Source organism: Protopterus annectens, chromosome 3.part0, assembly GCF_019279795.1.
Source record: "Protopterus annectens isolate FY-2018-M chromosome 3.part0, PAN1.0, whole genome shotgun sequence".
In the NCBI taxonomy this organism is placed as follows: Eukaryota; Metazoa; Chordata; order Ceratodontiformes; family Protopteridae; genus Protopterus; species Protopterus annectens.
The window spans coordinates 1815990846-1816010994 of record NC_056731.1 but is presented as its reverse complement, the minus strand read 5'-3'; the positions used below and the strand labels follow the sequence as shown (position 1 = coordinate 1816010994).

The 20149-nt window shown below is 45.4% G+C and overlaps 1 protein-coding gene across 4 annotated transcripts in view; it reads left to right on the top strand.

Moving 5' to 3' along the window:
- Positions 1-20149, top strand: part of ALS2CL (ALS2 C-terminal like) — a 2758770-nt gene that overhangs the window by 704863 nt on the left and 2033758 nt on the right. The gene's annotated exons all lie outside the window — the stretch shown is intronic.

Below are 20149 nucleotides of genomic sequence, written 5' to 3'. Positions count from 1 at the left end.
ATCTGCTCATCTCGACAGTCATACCATTTGATATGTTACAAAATGGCAAATAGCAGCAATTTATTTCTCAAAAGGTATGCAATTCTGACATACAATGGTAAACCGTTTAAGTGGTTTGGCTTTGCTGGCGGTAGATGTCCTAGACTGTCAACCTAGTGTGCTAAATACCCTTTCCTCATATAATAAATAGTAAATACCAACCACAAGATTGTAAAAGTCAGTAATTAAATAACTTAATGAAGAAATCAAAACAGTACTATTATACATTAAACGTGTTGAGGTAAATAATGCATATGAAAATTAAAATAACAGTTATGCAAACAGAATGTTAAAACTAAATAAATCTTGCTGACTCTAGGCTAATGGCCGTAGGGCCTATATAAGCCTAGCCATAAAGATTACCTGGCTTTTGCCAACCAAAAAATTAATTTTCCTGTGCCTCTGTCGAGCAGAGCCACAGAAGTGATTCTCAGCATGAATTTCCTATTTCCCATCCAATCGTCAAGATTTTTCTTAAAGAGGGCTAATGAGGTGCTCTTTTTGACATGAATGGGGTAGTCCAGAGTGTGAGAAGTCTCTGGGACAGGAACCTATCCCTCCAACATGTTCGGTTTATAGTGGTGACAAGGTTTAGATTCCTGGAGTGTGTGGCTCTGAGGGATTGGGATGTAACATGTCCAACAGCTCTGGGTTTGACATAACTTTGTATGTTAGGCAGTGATCGCCTCTGAGTAGGCGATATGTGACGGAGTAAAGCTGGAGTTTTTTAAGATGGTCTGCGTAGGGCATCTGTCTGAGGCCGGTGATCCTCTTTGTGAGGTATTTCTGTGGTCTTTCCAGTTGTTGTAGATGTCTTGTGAGGTACATACCAAACGGGCCATTATACTGTGTAGTAGGTCTGATGAGGGATGAGTAGAGAGGAACAATGACCTCCTTTTTTCTGGATGAGAAACCTTTTGTGATGAGGTGTGCTACATAGAAGGATTTCCTGACTACTGTGACGATGTGATTATCAAAGGAGAGACTACTGTCCACCTGTGTCCCTAGGTCTCTCATCACACTTTTGGTGTTAAGTGGACTACCACCTGTGTGGTAGTTCACAGGCACAGAGTTTTTCCCAAAGGGGACAATGCATTTTTTGGCATTGAGCTTGAGGCCATGGCTTTGACACCAGGCATCTGTCTCAGGGAGGTCCTTTTGTAAAATGTCCACATCATTAGGGGATTCTCTAATGGCACCTAGTTTGCAGTCGTCTGCGAACTTCGTTAGCCATAGACCCTCTGTGTTAGCCTGAACTTCAGAGAAGTAGATGCCAAACAGGAGAGGAACCAGGACTGAACCCTGTGGTACTCCACTTGTCATTAGTCTGGAGTTGGATTTGGAGTCGGCTACGTTTCACGGTGTGAGTTCTATCAGTGAGCCAGTTGGCACCCCATCGAGTGACATATAGGGGTTTATGCCTAGTTTAGTGAGCTTATCTATGATTCCAGAGTGGGGGATGGTGTTTAAGGCCTTTGCGAGGTCTAGATAGGCTGTGTGAACCACCTTACCCTCATCTACGGCTTTGTTGACTGCTTCAAAGAAGTCAATCAGGTTTAGGAGACATGATCTACCTTTCACAAACCCAAACTGGGTGGGATCAAGAGTTGGGAGGTTACCTATGTCTTTGTTTATAAGTTCCATGATGATACATTTCATGGCCTTGCAGATCAGGCTCGTCAGGTTAATGGGCTGTAGTTCCCGGCGTCCGTGGTGGCTCCCCCCTTGTGGAGTGGGATAACTGTAGCTGTGTGCCATTCAGTAGGCACAAAGCCTGAAGTGAGGCTATGATTGAACATGGTACTTGGGTGGGGTGCCAGTTCGTTTTGTTGTTTGCGCAGAACACAGCCTGGGATGTTGTCTGGTCCCATGGATGCTGTATTCTTGGCTTTGGAGAGTGGGGGGTTTTACCTGTGCAGCCGTGATTACAGGGACTTTGCATTCTTCCAGTATTGAGATGGGCCTTTTAGGGGGGTGAGAGAAGGGTAAAGTTAGCACTGAACCTATCTGCTAGGATGTTGGCAATATCAGTTGGTTCTGTATATTTAGTGCCATTGTGCTGTAACTCAGAGCAGATCTGCGTGTTGCCATTGAAATTCTTGACATAACTATAGAATGCCTTGTAGTTGTCTTTAGAATCTGTGGCGATTTTGTTTTCGTAACTAGCTTTGGAGGATTTTATGAGGGATCTCAGCTTCTTACTGAGGCTGTCAAGGGAGTTTTTACAATCATGGGATTTTGCTCTTTTTTGCAGCATTTTCTTCCTTCTGTTTTAGAGTTTGTTTATGGCAGGGGACTACCAGATTGGCTTCCTTTTTTTGGAGGAGAGCATTTTGATTCTATTTGAGATGGCACAATCCATGCACTTGTGTGTGTGTGTTCATACAATGCATTGGTGTAAGATTCAGCAGTCGAACTTTTATTTTACGTCTGCATCGGCGTCATGAAGTTTGCCACTTGTATCTTAAGAAGCATGAAGTTGGCTTTGGAGAAGTTTTTTACGGTGGTTTCCGTAATGGGGGGTGGGAACGGGATGTGGATGTCTAGGGTGATTAGTTTTGGTCGGATCTGACCAACAAGGAGTTGACTTCTGGTGTGGAGCATCAGTCGCCCATGTTGGTAATGACCAAGTCTAGGATATTGCTGCCCCTGGTGTGGGTATGGATAGGTTCATCCAAGGCATTGGAGTTTATGAATTCTAAAAAACGTTGAGCAAATATATTGATACGAGTAGTTTTTCCAGTTAATGGCGGGGTAGTTGGTCACCCAATATATTAGGGTATTGGGTTGTACCTTAATATTTTCCAGTATACTGAGAAAAGTGGCGTGGGAATCTTGGGGCGTGGTGAGGGATCTGTAGCAAGCTACGGTCTGGATTGCAGTCTTGCCCAGTGTTAGTTACACTTGGAGAATTTCTGATGCATTATATTGGGCAACTAGCCTGGAGGTATGGATATCCTTAATGAAGATGGACACGCCTCCGCCTTTAATGTTTCGGTCCAGGTTAAGTGGCCAAAAGGTGTGGTATGAATTATAGCCTGGTAGTGCAGGGGTGCTCTCTGGAGCTTTGAACCAGGTCTCTGTCACTGCACAGATGTTGATATTCTCCATTTTAAAGAGTTCCTCGAGTGAGTGCATATTGAGGTTTAGACTTCTAGCATTGAGTAACATTACCCTCAGATTTTGCTTCCTTGTACCTGTTACAGTGGTGATTTTGTCATTTGAACCTTGCCTAAAAAAAGGCACTATAGAGGTGGAAGAGCCTTAGCCAGTATGCGGAATCCCAGGGGTGACAGGTGCATGCCATCTCTGGCAAAGCATCGTAGTCTGTCGATCATGTCATCCGAGGCAGACAGATACCTGATCCCCTTAGAATGACACCAGAAGCTCAACCAATTGTTGGTCAATCATTTTGTCCTTCTACTGTGGTATCATTCTGGGCGATGTCAGGATGCTACTCAGGGCTAGGGTCATACCTGCCTGGGCTACAAGATCAGAGAGCTCCTCCATGTCTCTTTTCATGTAGTCCAGGGAGGTACATCTCAGGTCATTCACTCCAACATGGACAATGACAGAGTCATATTTGTACTTGTTATGGAGTAACCTGAGTGTGTGCATTGTGGCAGATCCTGGCACCCTACAGGCAGCTTGACTGTAACTTTCTCCTTGTTAAGCATGGTGAGTGGGACATCAATGTGCCTGACTATAGTCACCTATGACTAGTGTATTGGGTATGAAAGGAAAAAAAATTGCACTTTTTTCATCTGCTTTTACTGTATTTGTGTTTCTTCCCACTTTATTACTTTATTTTGCTTTTGCGTCATCTTAAAAGTACTCATTTGTATTTATTACTGCTTGGTGTAACTATCATTCTAAGCCTTTTGGTTTAATCACTTGGGCTTTAGACCAGTTGTTTTACAATAAGAAGGTTTGTGGTCTGCACTGTTGTGGCAGGACAGGTAGCTTACATCATTCTAAGTTGGGAACTGCTGATTGAGGACTCAGTGTCTGTTATTCTAAAAGTGCATTAGTTCTGGTTTAAGCACTTGGGCTTCAGGCCAGTTATTTTACATTAATAAGGTTTGTGGTCTGCACTCTTGTGGGAGGAGAGGCTGTACTCTGCCCTTCTGAGCTGGAAATTTCTGGTTAAATGCTTATAGTGCCTGCATGTTTGAACTGTTTCTTACTGAATTTGGTGTGCCTTGTTTGCTGTAGCATAGACTAGATCCAGGCCTGCTGAATCTAGATTCGTTTGTATAACTTGAGCACTAATCCAGGCCTTTTTTGGAGAAGGTTCCCCTGCACCCCAGTGGCAGGAGTGTGCAGTTATAACTTGTCTGATTGAAGACTACAGGAACTATGCTCTGTTTTGAGATTTGTTTACTGGTTAATTGGTAATTTGTTTAAAAGCCTTTTCTGATTGCTTGTAGTCATCTAAAGCTGTTTTAAGTGTATTTTTTACTGTTTTTGCCTTATCTTTTAAAAAAAAAAATTCCTTGTTTCCCACTTTCTAAGCTAGTATAGTCCAGTTTTCAGGCTAGTGCTGAATTCAAGGCTGTGTTACAGTTTTCTGAGTTGCCCATACCTTACTTGGATAGAGGGAGTTTATCTGTTCACCTGTGAGAGAGGGAGCTTTGAGCAGCCATCTGTCCCTGGAGGAGTGGTTCCAGCCCAGAAGTTAGTAGTTTATAGGCCATTTTGGGCTAATTTCTCTCTCTTTCATTTCCCTGCTGTAAAAACCACGCCTGCACGGTTTTGCACATCCGGGCAGTTACGGTTAGCTAGGGTAAATTTATCCTGGTTCCACCAAGTCTCCTCATCAGTTTTTCCGTTGAAAGTAGTCTAACTCTCAACCTAAGCACTTAAAAAGCATCCTACAGTCCAACACTTGCTCAGACCCAACAGCAAGCACTAATATACCCTGACACTTGATTGCCCAGCTGGGCAAGGCTCATTTTTCACCCCTCACCAACCAAGAGACTAAGCAGCTCACCCTACTATTCAAGCATGACCAAAGGGCAATTTCAGGTATACTCTCCAGTCCAGCTGGTGAACCTGGGTAGCCTGAGGCAATGTTACAACTGCCTCAGGTACACAGACAACCCTCTCCTCCTACCACAAAACATTAACATAAGCGAGAGATGCAATTATATGGATAAATTGGATGCTAAGCTCTCTCCACCCAAGACTGGAACAGGCAGTCATGAGGAGAAGGTTAACACTTGCACCACACCTCCAGCCTCACATAGACATACTAAACCAGCACTGGCAAAAAATACACATAAATGCATAAAATCATACTCGGAGGAAACCTGCAAAAGCATCACAGACCTCCAAAGCAGATACCCAAAAAAACTGCACCTCCTGTCACAAACCAGACAGTACATAAAACACAAAATCAGTGTGCCGCACAATCACAGCCGTTAAGGCGAAATAACATACCTAACACACTAGTAATAGGCGACTCTATAGTCAGGCACACTGATGTCCCAATCACTAGGCTGGACAAGGACAAGGAGAAGGTTACTGTTAGCTGCCTGGCGGGAGCCAGAATCTGCCACATAACACAAGCACTCAAGTCACTCCAGAACAAGTACAAATATGACTTTGTCAATGTTCATGTTGGAGTGAATGACCTGAGACATACCTCCCTGAACTACATGAAAAGAGACCCGGAAGAGCTCTCTGATCATGTAGCCCAGGCGGGTATGACCCTGACCCTGAGTAGCATTCTTCCTTCATCAAGAATGATACCGCAGTATAAAGAAAACAATGGTCAATTTCAACAACTGGCTAAGCTTCTGGTGTCATTCAAAGGGGATCCAGTGTCTGTCAACCTGGGACGACATGCTTGACAAGCCTCGTTGCTTTGCAAGATACTGCTTGCACCTGTCACCACTAGGCTTTCGAATACTGGCCAAGGCTCTTGCTGCCCACATAATGCCTTTTTTAGGCAAGGCTCAAAAGTCAAACCTACTTCCATAAACAGCACAAATAAAAATGTGGGATGTTATGTGATCCTATCTCGCCTACATTCTGACTGATGGGTTCGGAGCCGATCCCTCGGCTCCGACTCGGCACGCTTATGCCAAAGAGCGAAGTCTCTTATTGGCTGAGCTTACTATATCCCAGGATGCACCACTACCAGTCCCCCCGATCTCGTTTGCCGCTAACTAGCAAAGACGTGGTCTCGAGCTGGCTGAGCTAAGTAGTGTTTTTCACTAACTTTTTCTGTCAGGAATTTTCTAATTCTATAACAAAAAAGCTGTTTTAACAGCTATACCATACTTTTTGTGTGTGACTGGTATTTTTGTGGAAAATTTGTGTGTGATTGTGTGTTGGTTCTGACTAGAGGCCCCTTTGAATTGAAGGGCCTTTCCCTGTCAGTCAGTTATTTTTCAAATCCTTAGGGGTTCTGGGATCCCCTTTAGTTATTTTTTCTGTAGTTGTCGGACTGTCAATCTTAATCGGCAACCGTAAGCTAATCATTGTAGTGACAGTCATTTTAAAAAAAAAAAAAAAAAAAAAAAAGTGTGTTTTTCTGTGATAGAGTTACTAAATTTGTTGCTATAATGTCTCAGGCTCCTAGGCCTTCGGGCTTTAAGAAGTGCACTAAGTGCAATTTTAAAATGTCAATCACAGATGACCACTCTCTCTGTGTATATTGTTTGGGCGCCAAACATTTGCAGGAGTCCTGCAGTGTGTGTCACGCGTTTTCCTCGAGGGTCTTCCAAGAGAGGAAAAATAAACTTATTTTGAAAGGCCTCATAAAACCCTCTTTTGAAGAAGCATTAGCGTCCTCTCCTTCTCCTGCTAAAAAGAAAAGGGCGTCGGCTCCGACCAGTCCGTCGGACCCGACCGCCAAAAGACATAGGCAGGCTTCTCCTTCGGCTCCACGGACTTCGGAGCCGAGGGTGGAACGGTCTGCCTCGATGCCTCCAGTCTCGACTCCTCTGGGTTTGGAGCCGACGGCTGGGGCATCGAGAGGCGGGTCACCTTCATCGGCTCCACTGATCTCGGAGCCGATGAAGGTTGTCCGCTCAGACACTTCCTCCTCGGCGCCGAAGTCCTCTTCGGCACCGATGGAAATTGGTTTGGACACTCCTTCGGCGCCGATAGTTATCGAGTCGCCTCGGAGCCGGTCCCCTAGTCCCTTGGAGCCGTTGGAGAGACCTACTCGGACCCGTTCGGTCTCTTCCAGGTCATCGAGGATGTCAGATGCGGACATAGACAGGGTGCTCCAAAGACTGTTCCAGTCCCCAGTCTTTCAAAAATTTGTTTCGGCTCCGACCCAATTGGCTTCGGAGCCGATAGCCCACTCCATTGCCATTCCTCCTCCGACTGCTTCGGCTCCGTCGGAGCAGGTGCTGATGGAGCCAGTAGAGATCATGGGGTCGGCTCCGACCCTTACTCCAACCCCGGCCTTCTGGTCCGAGTTTAGCACGGACTTCTTCGGCTGGACCCGGGGTGACGTTTGGGACCAATGCTGTCGGTCCCGAGCCTCCCTCTCGGTGCTTCGGCCGCGGGACTTCCGTCTGCTATCATGGCTCCGGGGACCGGACCCTCCCAGGATTCTGGGGGTCCGGCTTTCAGAGCTATGAGGAGTGCCTTGGCCAAGTCTTCTTCGGCCATCTCTACGGCTTTATCGGCACCTTCCCTGGGCATGGAGACTGGGTCTTTGGCAGTTCCCCTGTCTCTAGGCAGCGGAGCCCCGGGGCCTGAGGTTACCCCCACGGGGGGTTCCCCTCCTCCTGAGGGTTCTTCGGAGTTGTCTTCGGAGGAGCCCCCAAGGAAGAGATCATGCAAGAGGAATCACGTGGACTCCCCCGAGTCTCTTACATCGGACACTGATCTTGATGATGCGGAGGGGTCCCCAAAGTCGTCCTCGGATGATGTCTCATTTGCAGACATTCTAGAGATCCTTAAGCAACGAGGCGGCTGGAATTCCAAACCCCCCTCCGCTGATGAGTCGGTGTTTCTCAAGGCCTTCGGGGCTCAGCCCTCCACCTCCTGGGTGTCTCCGCCCTTCGACGAGCTCCTGGATTTGGTTTGTCGGAGGGCGTGGGAACATCCAGATACTGTGGAACCAGTGCCTTCTCGCCCTAACAAATTTTTGTCTGCCCCACCGGAGAAGGAGTTCTTAACTAAAGGCGTGGCTGTAGATGCCATGGTGGTGGCATCTGCTACCCAGCAGGACGTGGCAGAGGCTTCAACGTCCGTCCATCCTCCTAATAAGGAGTCTAGGAGCATGGACCGTGCAGGAAGCGCACCCTGACTTCAGCGGCCTTTACTCTGAGGTCCCTGAATTATTTGGCACATTTCACCAGACTACAGAGGGATCTGGTCAAGGAGCTCTCAGACTCCCTCTCAGGTAACCTACCTGAGCAGCTAGCCCAGTCGGTTAGCTCTCAGTTGGCTATCCTTAACTCGATTTCTAACTCATCCATGAGGCTCATTTCATATGCGGCGAAGGCGGGCAGAGCAGCAGGCACAGGCGTGGCTCTACGGAGACGAGCCTGGCTCCGTTTGTGTCATTTCGCGGAGGCTTTCAAGTCTTCCTTTGCCGACGCTCCCTTTGATGGGTCCTCTTTGTTTGGACCCAAGGTAAAGACACTCTTACCCGCTGTGAGCAGGAGGGAAAGACTTTATCTGCCGTAGGAGCACGTTATTCCACTCCCTTTCAGCCTTATCCCAAGGCTAAAAGAGGAGGGAAAATGTGGTTCCGCAAATCACAGAAATTCTTTCCCCAACAGCAGGAAGATTCCCCTTCCAGAGGCAGAGGACGGGGAAATTTTTCTGGGAGACGCCATCCCAGAGGCGGCAGAGGCCCCCGCAACACTGGAGACCGCGAGTCCTTTCGTGGCTCTTCAGCCTCCCACACTTTATGAGGGATTGCCCGGCTGTGCTGCTCCGGAGCCAGTCGGGTGCCGTTTTGCCAAGCACCTAAAAGCCTGGGAGTCTATTACTCAGGACAGATGGGTGCTTCGGATTATTGCCGGAGGTTACACCATTCCCTTCACACACTCACCCCCACCGTCCAAAAAAATCCCGGACCCACCACCCAGTCAAAGGGAAATTGCAGCCGTAGAAGCTTCAAAGCTGCTAGAAAAAGGAGTCATCCAACCGGTCCCCACAGACCAGATCGGATCCGGAAATTACTCAAGGTTCTTTTTAGTGCCAAAAAAGACAGGGGACCCGAGACCCATTTTGGATCTCAGCAAACTAAACCAGTCCGTCATGAAGTCCAAATTCCGAATGGTCACTTTACAATCCATTCTCCCATTATTGGAGAAAGATGTTTGGATGTGCTCCATAGATCTCAAGGACGCCTATTATCACATACCGATACATCAGGCGTCCAGGAGGTATCTGCGCTTCAGCCTGGGAGACAGTCATTTCCAATTTTGTGCACTGCCCTTTGGTCTCACCACAGCGCCCAGGGTGTTCACCAAGTGTTTGGCAGTAGTGACTGCTCACCTGAGGAGTCTCGGATTCCAAGTGTTTCCCTATCTGGACGACTGGCTCCTGACTGCCACCACCAGGCATCTACTACTAGAAAACCTACAAGCCACCATCTCCTGGGTGCTTCCTGGGAATTACATTCAACTGGTCAAAGTCTGTCTTGCTGCCTTCTCAGCGCATAAGATTCATAGGAGCAGAGATAGACTCAAAATTAATGCGAATCTTCCTTCCTACCGAAAGGATACAAACATTACAAGGTCAAGCCCGAGCCCTGCTTCTAAGATCCAAAGCCCCAGCCAGGATGGTCCTGCAACTTTTAGGTTCAATGTCTGCCACGGTTCTCCTAGTTCCTCTGGCAAGATTGCACATGAGGATTCTTCAGTGGCTGTCATCGACACAATGGTCTTTTCAGGATCTCCCCCTCAATCATCACATACTGATTACAGAAACGTGCAAACGGGACCTCCGCTGGTGGCTTCTGTCATCCAATCTGAATCAGGGAAGACCTTTTGTTATACCCCCTCCGGTAGCCACCTTGACAACGGATGCCTCCCAGACGGGGTGGGGGGGGCATTGTCTGGGCAGGTCAGTTCAGGGTTCTTGGCTTCCAAACGAAACATTTCTCCATATCAATGTGTTGGAAATGAGGGCTGTACTTCTGTCCCTACAAGCCCTCCACAAGTTTCTCCCTCAAGGCATTATCGCTATCCACACAGACAACATGTCGGTGGTCTGGTATCTAAACAAACAAGGAGGGACCAGATCTTACCCCTTTGCAGAGAGGCCATGAGGGTGTGGGAATGGGCAGTGGCTACCAACCGCTTCCTGGTAGCGACCCACATTCCAGGAAAATCCAATGTATTGGCAGACAGACTGAGCAGGACTATTCTCTCTCCTCACGAGTGGTCCCTGAACGAAACAGTAGCAGCTCAGATTTTCAAAGATGGGGATTCCGTGCTGCGACCTGTTTGCAACACCACAAAACACGAAGTGCAAAAGGTTCTTTTCCTTGACCCCGCGTCAAGGGGAGGCAGCTACGGATGTTCTAGTCCAACCTTGGCCAATAGGACTGCTTTATGCTTTCCCTCCGGTTCCACTCCTCCCCAAAGTCATCCAGAAAGCTTTCCAATTGGGGTCCACAATGATTCTAATTGCTCCGTACTGGCCTCGTCAGGTATGGTTCCCCTACCTACAGAAATATACTCGGGACGGTCCTTGGTTTTTGGATCTAACTCCGGACCTTCTGGTTCATCAGTCGGGACAACAGCACCAGTCCCTTCACACTTTGAAATTAACAGCTTGGCTCCTCCACTTCCGACTTTAGTCAGAAATCACACATTGGACCCGGAAGTTATTCACATTTTATCTTCAGCCCACAAACCCACCACTAAGAAATTGTATCACAGTAAGTGGAAGAGGTTTGCTATCTGGGCTCAACTCAGAGGCTTAGACCCTATTACGCCCCGATACCAGAGGTCTTGAAATTTTTAACATCCTTGTTTAATCAAGGATCTTCAGTCTCTACTATTAAAGTCCAACTAGCAGCTATCTCCAAATTTCACGAATCCATAGACCCACCGTTGATGAGTAGCAGATTATGTAAAACTTTCATAAAAGGTGCTGTGCTTTTAAGACTCGCAGTTTTTCATCCTGCGCCTCCGTGGGATCTTGATTTGGTACTTCGTGCCTTAACATCTTCTCCCTTTGAACCGGCTGCTACATGTGAGTTGAAATATCTGTCTTGGAAAACTGCCTTCTTAATTGCAATTACCTCTGCAAGAAGAGTTTCAGAACTTCAAGCCCTATCTATCAAACCACCGTACTTGATTTTTCACAAGGATAGAGTATCACTTAGGCCTAATCCATCTTTTGTTCCAAAAGTTTGTTCTAATCTCTGTCTCCAACAATCTCTAGAGCTACCAGTTTTCTTTCCAAAATTTTCAAACAAAGCGGAATACACCTTGCATAAGTTGGATGTTCACAGGCAATTGCGCTTCTATCTAGACAGGACTCAACAAATTCGAAAAACAGACCAATTGTTTGTGTCCTTTTCAGATAATAAACTGGGTAAAACCATCACTAAAGCTACTATTGCCAAATGGATTAGAGATTGCATAACTCAGGCTTATTCCTCTTCAAATAAGCAACTTACAACATCTGTCAAAGCTCACTCTACTAGAGCTATGGCTACCTCTATTGCATTTCATTCCAAGCTCGCTATTTCTGAGATTTGTGCTGCGGCTACTTGGTCCAACCCGCACACTTTCTTTTCCCACTATAAATTGGATGTGGCATCTAAAGGGCGAGCATCATTTGGTTCCACGGTACTCAGGAGTGTTTTCCAGTGAGCCACCCAGGATTCAGGTGCTAGGGACGCTGTCCCATCAGTCAGAATGTAGGCGAGATAGGATCACATAACATCTTTTAGTTATGTACTCACCATAACTTCAGATGTTTGGGATCCATCTCGCCTACATTCCTAATACCCACCCTCCTTCCCCGTGCCTTGGAGATCAGAAGAGATTGAACGGTTTGAGTTCTACTGTTTTTATCTTGTTTCATCTGGCGATGTTATATAAGCAGTGCGTGCGTGTGTGCATGTATGCGGACAAACTAGATCTGAGGGACTGGTAGTGGTGCATCCTGGGATATAGTAAGCTCAGCCAATAAGAGACTTCGCTCTTTGGCATAAGCGTGCCGAGTCGGAGCCGAGGGATCGGCTCCGAACCCATCAGTCAGAATGTAGGCGAGATGGATCCCAAACATCTGAAGTTATGGTGAGTACATAACTAAAAGTTATGCTACTCAACGCCAGGAGTTTAAATCTCAAAATGCACATGCTCGAAGCACTCCTCAGTATGGAGAACGTCGACATCTGTGCAGTAACTGAAACCTCGTTCAAGGCTCCACAGAGCACTCCAGTACTACCGGGCTACAACTCATACCACACATTTTGGCCACAGAACATGGACCGAAACACAAAAGGAGGGGGGTGTATCCATATTCATCAAGGATACCTACACCTCCAGGTTAGTGGCGCAGCATGATACCTCCGAGATCATCCATGTGCAACTAACATCAGGCAAATCTACAATGCAAATTGTGGCCTTCTACAGATCACCCTCCATGACCCAGGACCACCACTCCGCCTTTTTGGAGACACTGGAAAACATGAAGGTCCTACCGAACACCTTGATATTGGGTGATTTCAATTACCCTACCGTTAACTGGGAAAACTACTCAAGTACAAACTCCCAGGTCCAGCGCTTCCTGGAATTTATCAACTCAAATGCCCTGGATCAGCTGGTAAACTCCCCTACCAGAGGTGAAAACATATTGGACCTGGTCATCACCAACATGGGCGACAGGTGTTCCACACCGGAGGTCAACCAGTCACTGGTTAGATCAGACCATAAACTAATGACTCTGGATGTCCACACCACCACCTCCAACCAAGGAAACCACAGTGAAAAATGTTTCTATAGCAAGTATCACCTTACTTAAGACAGAGGTGGTAAGTTTCACAGCCCCCACGTTAAAGGATAACAGTGTCCAAGATGCAGGAACCTTTACAAATGCACTCTATGAGCACCTACAAGGATGCATGGATCGTGCCATCCCTAGCAAAACCAAGACTCCCTCCCCTAAGGGAAGGAAACCAGTTTGGTGGACCCCTGCCATAAACAGGCTATACAACAGAAGGAGGAAACTAGTTCAGAAAAAAAGCAAATCCCAAGAAGGAAAGACATCCCTGATCAGTATCAGTAAAAAACTAAGGTTCCTCATAAAATCCTCCAAGGCTAACTTCGAAAGAAAAATAGCCAAAGATTCAAAAGATAACCACAAAGCTTTCTTTAGCTATGTCAAGAATCTAAGTGGCAACTCGCAGATGTGCTCTGAGCTAGTGCAAAATAGCACAAAATATACTGAACCCACTGATATTGCCAACATCCTGGCAGATAGATTCAGTGCAAACTTCACCCCCCTCTCACCCCCAAAAGGGCCCACAACAATACCGGAAAAGTGTAGTGTCCCGGAAATCACAGATGCACAGGTGAAAACAGCCCGTTCAAAAGCCAAAAGCACAGCGTCAGTGGGGCCAGATGGTGTCCCAGGCTGCATTTTGCATGAACTACAGAACAAACTAACCCCCCCACCTAAACACACTGTTCAACCTCAGCCTCTCCACAGGCTACGTGCCCATAGAATGGCGCACAGCAACGGTTATTCCGCTCCACAAAGGAGGGGCCACAACTGACCCTGTAACTATCTCCCCATAAGCCTGACTAACCTGGTCTGCAAGGCTATGGAGCGCATCATCATGGAACTCATTAACAAAGACATTGGGAAACTCCAAACACTTGACCCGACCCTGCTCAGCTTTAAGGGCAGATCATGCCTACTAAACCTGGTTGACTTCTTTGAGACAGTCACGAAGGCCATAGATGAGAGGAAGGTAGTTCACACAGCCTACCTTGACCTTGCTAAGGCTTTTGACACAATTCCCCACTCTGGAATTATAGAAAAACGCACCAGCCTGAACATAAACCCCTACGTCATGAGATGGGTTGCCAACTGGCTTACAGACAGAACTCACACGGTAAGAATAGCGGGCTCCAGGTCCGACTCTAAACCAGTCACAAGTGGTATCCCACAAGGCTCGGTACTGGGACCCCTACTGTTCGGCATATACGTCTCAAAAGTACAGGCAAACACAGGAGGACTATGGCTAACCAAGTTCGCTGATGACTGCAAACTGGGAGCCATAATTGACTCTCCAGCTGACACGGACATTCTCCAAAAGGGCCTTACTGAGACGGACACTTAGTGTCAAAGTCATGGTCTCAAGCTAAATGCCAAAAAATGCATAGTCATCTCGTTTGGGAAAAACAAAACAGCCATGAATTACCACATATGTGGCAGCCCCCTTAATACAGAAGAGGTAATAAGAGATATGGGGACCCATGTAGATAGTAATCTCTCCTTTGACAATCATATTGCCAAAGTAGTTAGGAAATCCTTCTATGTAACCCATCTAATTACTAAAGGGTTCGCATCAAGAAATAATGAGGTTATAGTGCCCCTCTACTCGTCTCTCATCAGACCCGTCATAGAGTACAATGCCCCATTTGGGATGTACCTCACAAGACACTTCCAACAGCTGGAAAGACCACAAAAGTACCTCACCAAGAGGATTACTGGCCTCAAACATATGTCCTATGCAGCCCGACTGGAAAAACTTCAGCTGTACTCAGTTGCATATTGCTTGCATATCGCTTACTCAGAGGTGATCTCTGCCTGACTTACAAAGCCATGTCCAACTCAGAATTGAGGGACATGCTCCACCTAAAGAAATCCAAGTCACTGCGAGCCACTCGTTCTAGTGAGCTAAACCTCGCCAGAACAATAAACAGAACATGCTGGAGGGATAGATTCCTGTCACAGAGACTCCCCATGCTTTGGAACAAAATTCCTAACTACATTAGGCAGAGCCCCTCACTAACACTCTTCAAGAGAAACCTTGACGAGTGGATGGGTAACCGAAAATATACCCCTGGGATCACTTCATTGGCTGTTCTTGACAGAGGCCCTGGGATCACTTCATTGGCTCTTCTTGACAGAGGCTCAGTTGATTAATCAATGGGGAGGTGAAAGCTGACACACTCTGGCTAGGCTTATAAATGCCCTCAGGCAGATAGATAGCCTAGTACCTACCTATGAACCCTTGTTGTTTTGCTTTAGGGGTTGAGGTTGAGTGGCACACTGGTTTTGTGAGCTGTGTGTCACTTGGGTTGTGCTGGGGGTGGTGGTTTCTTGCATTTCAGCTTCAGAAGTCTCTGTTGCTTAGGCAGATTTTTATTAAGAGCCTCCGTGAATATAAGTGTGTGTTTTGTGTTACTATGTGTGGGTTTTGGTGGTGTAGGTTTTGAAGGACTGTGTGCTGAGTGTGTGGTGTTGTACAGGTGTTTACCTTCTCCTCTTGACTGACTAGTCCAGTCTTGGCTGAAGGGAGCTTGGCTTCCAGTTTGGCTAATGTAAGTGCATCTCTCACAGGTTGTAGTGTTGGGTGGTAGGAGGAGAGAGTCGTCTGTGTACGAGGCAATTGCTACATTGCCCTAGGATGCTCAGATTCACCAGGTAGACAGGAGAAAACACCGGGAGCTGACCCTTAGACATGCCTGGATAGGTGCTTTTTTATTTAAGTACTAAAACTGTTTTCCTCTTTACTAGTAAGGAAAGTGGAGTGCTGTAGCAATTTATAGACTATCTAGTGCTTATAACGAGTTCTAAGCAAGTGCTGAGCTCAAAGAATCAGGTTTGAGTGCTAAAACTGAAAAACTGGCTAGTTCTAAGGGAAAATATCTTTCTGCAAGTAGACCCTTCGTGTAGTCGCAGGAAGTTACACTTTATATTTCAGTTATAAGTTTCATGCATTGTTTTCTTTTACCTCCTTTTTTACAGCACATAACGGAACAAATACAATACACTTGTCACTGTTGAGACACCTTATAGATGCATTTCTATAGTGCAGATTTTGCTGCATGTTTTACAAAGCTTAAATATAGCTTACAAATATGTCAATAGTCAGAAGAAGAAAAAAAAAACAGAAGAAAAAATAACATAACAGTGAAGTATTTCTCTACCCTGGCGACAGTTATTCCCCCAGCAATAAGAACCTTAAGCAAGTCTTCTGGAGGCATCTCTCAAGAAACAGGGATTCAGATAGGGGTACCATTCTCTGTTACAATAACTGTAATCCTTTCTGGACAGATCATGTGCACTGACATTAGCAGTATCATTCCTATGCTGGCAACAGTAGTAACAGGTACAAACATGCAAGGGTATGAATGGAATGAGAGACAACAAAGAATAGCATTGTTTGTGGATGATATTGTATTTGACAAATCCAGAGTAAGATTTTCCGGTGTTGGATTGTGTAATAAACGTAGGTAAAACAAAGGCCATACTAGTGCAACAATTCCTGTACCATTTGGAGCATGAAAAAAATGAGATGTTTTGGAGTAATGGCTTAGGAAAGACTCAGTGATGCTGAAAGAGATGTAGAAAAAAACCTAAACATAGGGTAATTTAAAAGTTAAGGAAGTAGAAGCTTTCGACTGTGGATCTGCCTAGCAAAATGCAAGCAGTGAAATTGTTATGGTCTTGACTTTGTTTGATGGCCAGACATGCTTATATCAACCAGAAGATAAATTATGGCAAGCAAATAATAAAGAACTGTAGAATTTTATTTGAGATGGAGTGAGACCGAAGATTAAGTAAGATAAGATGATATCGATGATGGAACGAGGGGGCTTTAGACTGTTGGATTTAAAGGGGTACTTTGATGCCACACAGTTAAGGTTATTATATATAGTATAATTAGAAGGGTATGAACTGAAATGGAAAAATAGGATGATGTATCAAGGAGGGGCTACCAGCGAGGGGGAGACATTGTCTTTTTCTAAATGCAGGTGTTGTGGGAGAACAAATAGGAGGTGGAATAATATATATGTAAATTGGCAGATTGCACATTGTAAAGTTAGAGAGGAGATGTAGTAAGGGGATTTTGCTGATAAGGTTCCTAAGTAATGAGTAAAGAAGCTGGGGTATTAGAAAATTAACATTAAATTAGGAGAAAGTAAGAGAATGGGAGGAAACTAAAAGACTATTTATTACAAGAAACATCTTTATTAAATTTTCATGTGTGACAGTCTTGTATTTATATAAATGAAAATAAATCATAGTGGCATAATCTCAGTTGCAAACATTATACCTGACAAACTGTGCCAACACAACTGTAGCTGCAAACATTATACATCACTTTTAATATATCCAGTCATTGTCAGTCAGTCATTACATAGCTCATTCAGATCCCGCCTTCTTGAAAACATCTTTCTTTCTCTGCATGTCTCTATCTTGTTAGATACATTGTGTCGGTTAAAGTGCTTTGACGCTGGTTACAATCGCTTGCATCTAAGGTGGTTTGACGCTGGTTACTACGCTTGCATTTTAACAAACTCTACTGTCTGTTTAGTAGCTCTAAATGTCGAACACTACACCAGTATAGTAGCCTGCATCGGCTCCCAACCTTATTAGAACCTAGCGACCATTGTACACCAACCTGCAACTACCATTTATTGTCAGTCTGCCATACTACACTATACTATATTGGCAGCCATTACATTTTTAAACTGCTCCTGCCTTGGCAATCTGGCTCCCAACCTTATTAGAACCTAGCGACCATTGTATATCAACCTGCAACTACCTTTTACTGCCGATAATCACTTCTTAGCATTGAAAATCCTTAGGCGAACATTGTTATTACTAATTCACTGCCTATCAGCATCGTGGCTTGTGAGATATAGCTCCCACGCTACTAGAACCCAGCGACCCTTGCATTTAACCTTGCTACTACCCTATTTCACAGTCACCATACTATTCTTATCCTAGGCGACCATTGTTTGTAGCAGTTTACTAAAAGGTTGGAAGGCAAGTTTAATTTACAGTTAAGACACCTTACCAGTTGTTTATTTAGCAACCTGCAATTGCTTTTTTCTCATTGCTATGTAAACATAAATATTGTTCCATGACTACTCTCCAGCACTGTTCGTTCTGTTTAGCTTGTATATACAGTTACCTAAATATTGCTTGCATGCTGAATTGAAGTTTAAAGCTGACTACTCTCCAGCGCTATGAAACTGTGACGTTTAAAGCTGACTACTCTCCAGCACTGTCGTTTTTGTTTAACTTGTATATACTGTTACCTAAATATTGCTTGCATGCCAAATTGATGTTTACAGCTTATATCTTGTGGACCTTCTACTGCACTACTGTTTCCACCTTTCACACTTGTCTGCCTCCTATTTCCCTCTCCCTCAGTCTACACTTCGGCCCCTTATACTTTCTCTCCTCCTCCGACTCTACTCTGAATACTTCCCTCCACTACTCTGCTTAGTCTTCCTCCTGCAGTCTTTTTCCTATTCTTCCCCCCTTACTCCCATTTTAACCTATTGTATTTTTCTCACTCCTTTTCAGTTGCTCCCCAGAGTGTTCCCCCTTCTTCACTGACCAGACAGGGGATTACTCCTCCCAAAAGAAGAAGACGTCCGTGGACTACCTGCCTGTGCCTTATTAATTAATTTGTTGGGACACTCACCCTTGCTAAAGAGACTCAGTGTATGCAACCTATTAAATATTTTGTCTCTAGCATCTTCCTAACCTAGAGCAGCATTTTACCCCGGTGCATGTGAAAGTAGCCTAACACTGGTCACTGCACAAGCCCTCTATCCTTAGTTCTCAGTCCTTCTCCTTTTTTTTTAGCTCTGTCTACTCACTGTAGCCTAACTTCTCAGAGGAACTTTTTCTTCTCTGTGTGCACCTCCCTCCTTTTACCACTAGGTGGCAGCATATTCCTGATAAAAGGAACTGCAGTATTTTCCCTTTTCCTTGCTCTACTACTTTCTGCCCAAAGGTGCCCCTGCCCTACACTCACAGATTTAAGTACTTACATACTTACTTACCTCCAGAGAGTTCTTCTCTTACCAAACTTAACTTCCTTGCTTTCACTGTAAACCAATGTTTAAAACACTTACTTGCATCCTGTAGTAATTCTCCTTATCCAGCCTTAGGTCACTGATTGTCTTTCGGCCCTTTTCTCGCCTCTCTGGCTCTTCCCGCTCCGTTCGCCCTGCGGGCTCACTCCGCTCCCCTACCCTGCCCCCAAATCTCACCCGCCCCCAGTACCTCTACATTTATCCCCCTATTCATCCCTCCCCCTCCTCCAACCAATCCTAACTCTCCTTGTCCTTTCCCCTTCTTCTTTCTAACCACTCCCCCATTACCAACACCCTTCGACTATCTTTTCTACTTTCCTCCAACTGACCACTACTACATGCTCTCCCTTCCTCCCAAGATCCTTCTCCTCTCTTCCTTCCTTTTCCTTTTAATGTCTCTATACCACATCACGTGCTATACTCATGTCCATTTACTCCCCCCTCCTCTTACTCTCCAACACCACCTTACCTCCCATTACCACAACATCTCAGCTTCTTTAGTTCCCTCCTACTCAATCCTCCTCCTAAAAGTAAAGCATTTTCCAAGCTCAGATGCTAGCCATAAACACAAACCTCTCATCTACCAGCATCATCCATCTAAAAACAAAACTAATAAACACCTCCTCCATCCCACACTCATTCACTTGGCTGGAGATATTCACCCCAACCCAGGTCCTACTCTCCATCCTACAAATCTCCGTAACACCAGCAAGAAATCCACTAACAAAATCCTCAAATTCCTCACCATCAGCGCCCAAAGCTTAAAAAATAAACTAGCCCTCTTCCATGCCTGGCTCAACCATAACTCTCCTGATATAGCAGCTATCACTGAAACCTGGCTAAAACCTCACATTAATGACTCTGAATTCTACCCCCAGGATTCCATTCTCTCCGATCTGACCGACCTAATAGAAGAGGCAGTGGCGTTGCCCTAATCTACTCCAACCTCTTGTCCATTACTCCCTACCCTAACCCCATCCCTTCTTCAATAATGCTGAACTAGTAATTGGCTTGCTAAAAATGAACAACCATAAAAGTATCTGCATCATTTGTCTATATCCCTCCAGGCAACAATACCAATACATTAGAAGACA